Source organism: Mizuhopecten yessoensis, unplaced genomic scaffold (assembly GCF_002113885.1).
Source record: "Mizuhopecten yessoensis strain PY_sf001 unplaced genomic scaffold, ASM211388v2 scaffold11171, whole genome shotgun sequence".
Classification (NCBI taxonomy): domain Eukaryota; kingdom Metazoa; phylum Mollusca; class Bivalvia; order Pectinida; family Pectinidae; genus Mizuhopecten; species Mizuhopecten yessoensis.
Window position 1 is genome coordinate 623,722 of NW_018408915.1, and position 11,468 is coordinate 635,189.

General features: G+C 32.8%; 1 long non-coding RNA gene across 1 annotated transcript; it reads right to left on the minus strand.

Moving 5' to 3' along the window:
* Positions 1–7,391: 7,391 nt before the first annotated feature.
* On the minus strand, positions 7,392–11,462 carry LOC110467342. The gene is made up of 2 exons (XR_002464844.1): positions 10,042–11,462; positions 7,392–10,003 (listed from the first exon to the last, which is right to left on the minus strand). It is a non-coding gene; the product is annotated as an uncharacterized LOC110467342 (long non-coding RNA).
* Positions 11,463–11,468: the final 6 nt, after the last annotated feature.

Below are 11,468 nucleotides of genomic sequence, written 5' to 3' on the forward strand. Positions count from 1 at the left end.
TTATAATAAATTATTTAATGCTTATTTAATAATTCGTTATTCTTTTAGGCCTAATTGTAAATCTTTTCTCTTACCATTTTCATTGTATGCTCGATATTCTTATTCAATGTTTCGTTATTTGCTATAGCATAAAGGTAATCTATATAGCATAAAGGTAATCTATATAGTATAAAGGTAATCTATATAGTATAAAGGTAATCTATATAGCATAAATGTAATCTATATAGCATACAGGTAATCTATATAGTATAAAGGTAATCTATATAGTATAAAGGTAATCTATTTAGCATAAAGGTAATCTATATAGTATAAAGATAATCTATATAGCATAAAGGTAATCTATATAGTATAAAGGTAATCTATATAGCATAAAGGTAATCTATATAGCATAAAGGTAATCTATATTCTATTATTTATATGCCTTACCATTATCATGGAACCGTTATATTGTGCTTTCGATGTTTCATTATTCTTATTATAAAACTTGTAATTCATTTGAATATTTTTCATATTTTTTTCTATATATCGTACAATTGTTATAGTGTAATAAGTGTTCAATTTGTATTCACATTGTCAAATCTTTAATAATGATTAAATTGATAAATATTTTCGGTTTTATAGGTACTTTCGAAATGGTTTTTCATTTTATTATCCTTTAGTATCAATAATGAGTCATTCACGTACGTAGACGAAATGACCAAATGGTGCAGCAAAGTGACAACTAAATCTCCAATAGATGCTTCCTTAATATGTTCTTCTAGAGATTCTTTAAGTTTGGATTTTTTATTTTTTTATTTTTTCAAATCATTATTTGTTTGTCGAGTAGACATTGTTAATTCTTACTTACTATATATATGTCATAATTTACTTTTTACAAAGAGCTCGACCATATTTATGCATTTAATTTTGTGTTGCTTTAGATGACGGCCGTCTACATGTTACATGTACATGGTAGAATTCGGTGTACCAATAATACTGACACTTTAAAATAAGGATTAAATGTTTACATATTACATTTAAAATCTGACGTACTTCCTGTATTTTAATGTCCATTAATCTTTTGTCATATTTTAGCGTTTTTTAATGTCCATTAATAGCTTGTCAGATTGTAGTGGTTTTTTTAATGTCAATTAATCTTTTGTCATATTTTAGTGTTTTTCAATGTCCATTAATACTTTGTCATATTTAAGTGTCTTATTTACAATCGCTTATTGTTAAATATCTATGCGTGTAGTTGTCTTGATGAATTTAAAAAAAAATATCTCTTTTTTATATTTCATCATGGTTCTTTTTCGTTTTCCCCTATGATCCATTGGAAGAAAAAATAGCAATCTCATAAAATCAAATATATAAAGGACATTTAATTGATTGTCTATCTATACCATGTATGTAGTATGACGCCGTACATCTACGAAGTCACAATCAATGCAGAACATGTACATTTCAAGCTTTCCTATTGGCCATTTTATATTTGTTGGTTATGTAATAGGTGTTTTCATTGGTTGTTTGATGGCGCAGTGGATAGTGCACTCGCTTTTCACTTAGACGCCGAGGTTCGATTCCCCGATCGGACGTAAAAAGATGTTTGAACGCATGCATGACCTTGTTTGTTGTTTTCCTCAGTACTCCGATTTAACTCTACATTAAGGCCCTTTGCATCTATCCTTCGGAGCAACAAGAGTGAATTTACAATGAACGACTCAGCAGGAGCAGTGTTTAAATTATGTCATCGAAAATACAAATCAAGTCCACGCGACAAATTGAAAAGACAGCACGCTTTCGAATTTGTTAATTGTGGACGTTTTTGGAAGATTTCCACGTAATCCTACCCATGGAATACTCATTCTGAATTTTAAATTCCATTTTTCACAGATCTTTAGGAGACATATTTTGAAGATAACTACATTTGGTGTTCAAGGTCAACTTTTTTTTCGAATGCTAAATTTTGTCCATTTTTTAAAGTGTGACAAAAAGTAAAAGACATTTAGATTGTACAGAAAGACGTCATAAATACAAATTAGATATTTTAAAATTGCCCAAGCTTCATAAACGCAAAATAAACCAAGCTCTAGAAATACTAAATAAGGATATATTTCAGAAAAAACAAGACAGGTTACACAGAAATCAAAACAAAGCAAACAGTTTTTACTGTCAATATGGCAATTTCGTCAATTTATCCATTTTTAGTGGAAGGAAATTAGGGTAGAAATGATACATTGTTACTTTGTAAGAACAGACATCAATTAACGGTATTGTTATGGGTCTGTCAGAATCTGGTTTTGTACTAATTTGATCATTCATCTGCTTATTTGAACTAAAAGTGGAACATTTGGGAAAATCTGTGTTTCCCTTAGATCTGCCTACAGGGTAAGAGAGTTTTGTATGTTTGGATGGGACTACTTTCAGTCGGCCACAGTCTGTTCATATACAAAGGGAAGTAAGTCTAGGCAATATTGAACACTTTATTATCATTAAAAAGCTAGTTCACACATTGAGATATGATATACAAAGTAAATAAATAGACTTCCTGTCGCTATACTCAATATTGACGTTTACAGTGGTGTAATAAATTATCTCACAGAAACAAAGTGAAAGTGAAAACACAATCAAAACAGGACAGTTCGTACAGTTAACATCACAAAGACTTAAAGACGGGTTCCTATCACTTTACAATCATAAATGTTTTTTTCTTGTTGAATTGAATTGAATTGAAAAGACGCAGGAGATATGTTCTTCTACACTGATGTAATACAAATGATTGTCTCTCCACATGTAAATTAAAATGCCTTAATACCTTTAATATACCTTTAAGATAGTCACGTTGACAATATCAATATCTTGAAAGCTTATCTGAGGTGTTTGACAGAGGTGACCTTCCGTTTTAGTGCAAGCGTACTTACTCAAAATCTAGCACCGGCTTTTTTCATTATTATGACATTTGTCAGAGGAACCCATCTTTTATAATAACATTTTAATTCTGACTCGCGCAATGAGTATGCACGATTCTCAGATGGACGTTAGCATTACAGTCTGTACATTATATTTCGTCAAAGATTTGCAGATAAACATGTAAATGATTTTCCTACTTAGCAAGGTACCTCACCAAAAGAACCCCGCATTTTGTAATTTACGTAATAAATAACACGGAAAATAGGTGAAAATCTATGATAGATACATACGAAGAGAAATTCAACAAGATTATCACTTAAAACGTTCAAATGCATATTTATCGCTCTACAAATAAAACAATGAACTACCTATATAAACTCAATAACAAACAAAACAATTACGTAATGGAATGATAACCCAGTGTACAAAGCATATCTGTTATGGCACTTAGCGACCTTCAACTTATCTCAAGGTCATGACCCTGACCTCGACCATCAGTTGTCACAGCAACACAAGTGGTAGCCATTTTGATCAATGTAAATGACAAATCGTTATATTACAAGTTATATTACACTATGCAGTTACGACTTTTCATCTGGAGAAAATTTTGCAATTTATAAAAGGTTGTTTTTAAAATAAACACATTTTTCTTATCAGATATAAAATATGAATCGTTGTCGTTAATTCATACCAATGTTCGGTAATTTGTTCCTTAAAAGCAGACAGAAAAATAATATTGTCCCAAAAAGTATTGGTTTAGTTCAATTTTGGCTATTCCCCAAATGCTACACTTTTCCAAGTTATATCATATAACGTTAAAAGATAGACAACATAAAAAAAATGACGACGTCGTATATAACGAAATGTTCAGCGCGGTATTTGTATTGTAACTTCTGATAGGTTGAAGTTGCTCAGCGATGAAATCAATTTGATATGTGTTTTGTGCTATTCTTTTTATATTTTATCAGAAGTTAATACAAATTCATATGCTATGAACTTAACAGTGTTGTTTGTCTTTTTAAATTCAATTATAACGATTAACCATGATTCTATTTAGGGTTATTCGGTATATGCTAAAAAAATATTTGCACTTTTGTGAATAAACCTTTTCAGGGGTTTATACCCTTGCTTTTCCTTAAATATGCTCGCAACTCTTATGGTTATTCAATATAGACTTACAATTAAGTTGTGGTTTTGATTTCTTTGAAACTCGATATATTTGAAGTCTGAAAATGACTACGACTCTTTTGTTTGCTTCCAAGAAACAGCTTTAATATTTTTGATATATTAATTTTTCGTCTACACACCTCTAGCTACAATATATGTAACTGAAGTATATTTCAGTCAATCCCGGGGGTGGGACTCAATGATTACAGCTGTAATAATAAGCTAGAAAATGTCAGTACGACATTACATAAAACACCCAAATATTACACTAATTTCAAAACCAAATAATTGAAACAAATTGATAAAAGGTATTTCCCTCAGATTATGCAATGTATTAATGTATCTAGCAGTGATACACAACTAGTAAAATCCTTGCTTTCCGTAACATAGGAAGGTCACATCCCAGTTTGGATAAAAGCATGTGATTAATAGAATCGTTCCCTACCTTGAGGGTGTAACATAGAAATCTCCAACCAGAGGGGTGATGTTTTTTTGGTTATCTAACTCTAGGCTAGACAACCAAAACCATCACCCCTCAGGTTGGCGATTTCCCTGTTACACCCTCAAGGTAGGGGATGTCACAGCTCCACCGACAGCAATCTGCCATGTTTGTATACAAAAACACATGTGGGGTATGCATATCGTCATTCACTTTTGATGACGTCACAATTACCGATGACGCATTTTAATGACGTCACAATTGAACACGTGCTAATCGGCAGGAGGCTATCTCCCCCTAGGAGACACCTGTGAAGGGTGGGAGAAATTAATTATGTGACTTTGTGGATATGTGTGGTACATGTATGTTCCAATGGTAATGGCTATCGACTTAGAGGCGTTTTTGTTGTACATGATACAGGTAGCCACAATGGATGGTGACCTGGATGAAGTGTATGGAATATATGCTGATGACAATGCACTCGAATCGTGGAAGACGTTTTTTGATAAGTGATGTTGGTAATGAATGTTGATGTTTGTAATGAATGTGGTATGTACTGATGGAAGCGAATGTTGGCATAGAACATGTTTGTGGTACATTTCAAAAGATGTTCACCAAGAATATGTTTAATTTGTGGCATGTCCTGACGTTTGCCTTGAGCATGTTTGTGTAAAATTTCAATAATTGTTGACCGAGAAGATGTTTGTGGTATGTACTGATAGGAAACGATGTTGGCCAAGAGAGTGATAGGAGCTATTGTTGGCCTAGAAGCGTTTTGGGGTACAGAAACCAAGGATAGTACTGTGTAATAGATGTCCACTATTTCATAATGACATTCATGCATAGATGAAATTTCAATTATAAGCCCTTAATAAAATAAAGTAATTCTGACATTTTCATATGCATATAACGTAAGCCCAAAAAGATAGTATGTATGCATCAGGTAACATAAAATTAGGGTATGTTGCGATCAGATGGCAAATAATTTTATTTGTAATTTCTTTTATTTTCATTGATCAATATTATCAAATCTTGCAATGCATTACACATTACAATGGCTATTAATTCGTCAAGAATAGGGTCAGACTCCCAGAAAAGGAAGAAAGTACATTTTAATGAGTGGCTGTGAACTTTGCCTCGCTAATAAATCAATCTTAGATACAAATAAGTGATCAAATGTCCTGGGTCGAAAGGACTCTTTAGGGTAGGTTCGGGATACCTGAAACACACAATCATATTTTTGGCCTTACTATGCACTTGATAATCCACACCCTCGATGCTGTTTATTTTCATACTCAGCTCAAATACCTATTTACATCCCTCAAAATACATATGTTGAATACTACCGGTTTAACATAAATTTGCAACATTACAAAACAAACACTTTTGAATACATTCACATACATGTACCAACATAACACATCTGTCTTTGTATAGTTATTATTACCGAAATGGGTCACTAACCATTTATATGTAAAGTACATTAAATACATAATTTGTATCTCGAATTTTATGTAAGTGTTTACTTGAAAATTTAAACCTTCCTTAAGGTAAGTTAGTAAAAAGAAAATTGTACTGTAAAAGTGGAATTTTTTGTGACTTTGAAATATTCATGTTATTTGTGCCAAGTTAGTTAGGGCAAGAATATCCATGTGTGAATAATTATTTAGATTATAGATTATAATATATAATGTATTTAGATTATAGATTATAATATATAATGTATTAACTTCAGAACAATAGCCAATATGATAATTTCAACACCGCGAACAGTTCAAATAGTCACAACGCACATATTTCCAGACGCAAACATTTCTACGCACCAAACTTTCGGCTTGAACAGTATTTAAATGCATCTGAATCTTATTTATTTGTACTCCTTGTTTTAAAGATAGAGGAATCTCAGTGACCCACGTTGTAACTTTAATGACGACGAATTTCAATATCTTAGGCATTTTCTAACCCTTCTGCTTTAGCAGAGTTATACACCAAAGAAATGCATGTATTATGATTTCGCCTTTTCATAAACATTTTAATCAAGGGAAATCAATCTTCGAACCTCTTGCTTCTAAAGCGGTAATTGACGTTAAACAGGAAAATATCTTTTAAAGACGGGTATATAGGCCTCTTAAAAAAGTTGGAATTTTGTTAAATCCTTTTTCATACTGTATAAAGGTTTGATTTGTTGAGTTTTGGAGTAATTGTTTTTATCAAATTGAAAAGAAAACATATGAAATGTCATTTCAGCCCAAATATGGAAACAGTAAAAACTGCTGAATACACTAATATCTAAAGTGCTGACATCATAAAAATATGAGATTATCATTGAAAAAAAAAGGAAAAACCCATCCACCTACACAGCGAAACTTATTTACATGTATCTGTATTCCTTTATTAAAGAGAACATCAAACACTTATATTGAAGTCATATTAACATTAAACAATTATCACAAAAACAAAAAACAAAAATTAGAATTCAAACATATCAAAACATATGTTAAAATGCATTCTTCAAAGCAAGATCAACGAAAAAAATGAAAAGCTTAAGCTATAATTGATACCCTTTTTCATGGATAATAAGATATTATCGAGTTAGCAGTGAAGACATCAGTAAAAGACTAAGTTTCATGAATGTTCCTTAACCTCAACGAAATTCCTCAGTGCTTTGCTATGGAGGAAATTTTCATCATCATCATATACCGGTAAGTACTTAATATAAAGGAAATATCATTATCATCGGCAGTGCTTCATAAGAGAGGAAATTTTCATCATTTCAGTAGTACTTAAATTTCCTATGACTTATAATTATAATAATACAAATAAGGCACAAAGACATTATTATCATATTTTGGGGATTCTGTCACTGAAGACTTATATATAAGCAAGGTTCACGTTATTAAGTAATCCTTTATTTTAAGAAAAATCAGGTTTGTTGTTGAAATGATTCCTAATGTTATTTTTGAATAATGCATAAAAAATGAGTTCGTCATAGTTCAAATTTTAGAGTCTTCATTACATCTGAAGACATCAGGAATTCGAGAAGTTCCGTATTTCAAGATAAACATATGTACAAGAGTTAATTTTCTCTATATCCTAGATGTTTCCGTATTATGTAGATCATACAAAAGTAGCTGTTTCCAATTCCCTTCTTACCCCACCTACCTTTTTCATATCCAGTACACTTTGATCATACACTTCCCAATATCATAACGATCTCCGGAAGTTGTCTACCTTTGACCTTGTTCACTGTCAATTCAGACTACCATTATACAAACTGGTAGCTGCTGTAGTATATCATCAATTAATTCTCTCCTACAACGACTCCTTACCAATGGTATTTTTTACAAACCTTGACCTTTAAAACAATGTTTATAAACCAGTGATTTTAGCCTAGTTTTATAGCTGAATATAGGCTGCTTCCCCCTGGATAATAAAAAGGGCTTTTTTTTTTTTACCCGATATGACGATGAAATCAAAGATTTTCTTCTTGATTTCGATCAAAATAACGGATGCTTAACTATTCTCAGTTCATGTAGAAACAGGCTGTTTTAAAATTAAGGTAGAAAAAATAACTTTTATGTGAACTGACCAACAGCTAGCTAGCAATGGAACATTTAACATAGAAATTACATTCAGCTGATATGTACAATAGTAATGGAATATTTAAGTACTGAGTTCAATATATACAAAGGTCATTTATATGAAAGTTATTTAAATATAACCAGAGCGCTGTTTACAGCACTACACCCCATACACTACCATACTGTAACATAGCTTGGCTAATCACTCGCACACGCTTTCTACCTGGCAATTGCAAGTGGAAACCCTAGTAGGCCTTCTCCAGGTAAATCTCTATCACACAGAAGCTTGCATTTCTAGCACTGAGACCATATTCCAGTCAAACATATATCTACAGCACTTCAAGCAGACTGTGACCTCTGACCTCCAGCATTAAAAGCATTACATTTTTTGTGTAGAACTCGATGATTTTAAGATTAGAGCTATAACAAACAATCATAAGTTTACATTTAAGTTAAGGGCCTTGGTGATCAAGATGTTGATCACTTGAAGGCTTGCAATGTTGGTTTGACAAAACAAAACTGAACAGAGATAGAGACAGGTAATAGTAGAATGGAATTCTTATCACAAATACAATGAACATGGGTAAACATGTATCTGCACTGCTATCACAGACATATAATCGTTATCGAGTATCATCGTACTGACATTGAATATTTGACAAAGTAAAGTAGCTGAGATTGTTTTCCTATATAAACCGACACCCTCTCAACAGGTATTGGATAGAACACAAAGTATTCCCTATAGATCCTCACAAAATATATCATCCAGTTAATAGTTATCGTCCTCTCAATTCTTGTGTGATCCAAACATATATCAACTTTACGTTTTCACCCATGCCTCCATATGCTCGAAATTGCAGTGGTTAAAAATCAGATACGTTCTCTGCGCCCGTGGAATATGTCGTGACAAAACCAAAGACACACAGTTAGCTATTTGATTGGTTTCAGCTGAAATAACCTGACCAATTGCTAGCTTGGTACTTGTACTTCGAAGGTTACAGAGGAGCGACACCCGGTCAAAATTTTACAGATATGCAGCTGTGCGATTCTTTTGATGTATATCAAAGGATCTAACGACCAGGGTAGGTTACTTGTATCATCCACAAGGTGGCACATACTGAGCCTTCAATTTCGTCCCGCCATATTCCAGGGGTGCAGAGAATGTAGGTGATTGTAACCCCTGGAATTCCAAGGAGGCTATTGACTCCAACTCCAAACACTTGGAGAGGAATCAAATATACTACTGTTCACCCACCTCCAACTCTAAAACAATCAGAGAAAACTCAAGCAACTTTCACACCTGAACACCTGTAGTGATCCCAATACCATTATACTATATATGTGTACCTTTCTTACATTCAACATGTTAAAATGAATACTTTCTTTTTAAACATGAATTTTTTTCTTTTGTGATTGCAGTTTATTATGGGCTTTTGACCTCTACAGAGGTGATCACTAGCTGTGATAGATATGCAAGCCTATACAAATAGTTTTTGGAAATAAAAAACACTAGGAAGTATTTTTGTCAAACAATCGTCGATCACAACTGTGTGATTGTTTTCATGCTTGAAACAATTGGTTTATTTGATTTCACATGTAATCAGGCAGTTGGAAGGTGATTTTTGAATGTACTTCAAAGATGACATTTTCATATGATGACAGATTTAGACAATTAATACTATGCTCTGTATATTGGGTTATTTACATGTTTGTGTCTCAAAGCTTAGGCTATCATTGATGTATGTGGTATTTTTTCTATGACATATGATCAAAATCTTTGAAGGTTTTATCAAAATTTGAATAAAGCAAACAAAAAATAGTAATGATAAAATCAAAAAAAATCAGGAAAAATACCTAAAGAACAGTAATCCTTTCATAGATTTAACTACCAAGAGTTAAGTCCCCTGACCATCATAGATTTAACTACCTAGAGTTAAGTCCCCTGACCATCATAGATTTAACTACCAAGAGTTAAGTCCCCTGACCACCACATTCACAATATAAGCTCAAAAGAGGTGAAGTAATAATAGTCCTGACGTATATTATATGTGTCTGCTTGAGCAGAGGAACAGCATAATATAAATGAGATTTAATGGCACATTTAATTTTCTGATAATAGATTTGTATTGTTTAATATAAATATGCAATCATATTGTATTGTTCATTATGTATACATGTATATGATTATCGGTGTCATGATGGAAAATCCTTCCAAGTCCTGTCATATCTTCATATTTGGAGAAAATTTCAGGATTTTAAAAGAACCTTTAGCATAATGAATAGGAAATCAACTTTGATTTTCTGTCTTTAAATATCTTTATTTTTTTTGTCTCAAAGCTTAGCAAAAAAAATGAAAATATCTTCATTACTATTGAAGTGTATAGCAGAAATTGCATGTGTCAACATTTCAAAGGACCTAAAGACAAGAACATCAAAAAAAAAAATTGTCAAAAGACTTAAAAATAATCAATTATGAAAATTCAGTACAAGGCCAGAATGATATCTTTCAAGCAATATCTATTTTAGGTGTAATGGCTACAAATGTGTATATATATATATGACTTTTATATGTATCACATACCACATTCCTGTAAGGAGTTTGTAACACAACACACACATCATTTGGTTAATAAAGTTGATTAAGCAGCCCAGACACTGCACTTGGAATGTAGAAACATTTGTAGTATAGGACACTAAGTACTATAGCCATGAACTGTTTATATTTGTGACATTTGTTCTGTAGTAGATTTTTGCACCTTTGAAATACCAAACAAGTGAGATCTGATCCCTCAGCACATTACACGTTACATGGGTTATGGAGGAACTATCGGAATACACAATGGGAGATAAATACTCCGTTCTGGTACACGTACACACACACATTCACACACACACACACACAGTATATTAAATAGTTATCTAACCATCAATGAACATAACTGTATTTGCTGACATCAGCACATCTTAAACCAGACATGGAATTCTTTGAATGACTCAGAGGACTTGTATTAATAGAAGATTCATTTTGATCCCTTGAGCTCCATCAGCCCTTTATTCCTTGAGCTCCATCAGCCCTTTATTTCTTGAGCTCCATTAGCCCTTCATCCCTTGAGCTCCATCAGTCCTTTATTCCTTGAGCTCCATCAGCCCTTTATTCTTTGAGCTCCATCAGCCCTTTATTCTCCAACTCATGCCACATTTAAATGATTATATCACCAGGTGTTTTTTCGCTGAATCTCCATCAGGGACATATCGGTATAAAACCTCTTATCAGATTTCCCCCCTCACACACTCCTAACTAACCCAACGTAAAGCCCTGCCCCTGCCCTACATCAACCCCGAAGATGTTCAATTGATTCATGTTTTAAGTGTGTCAAGAACTGCCTCTCCCC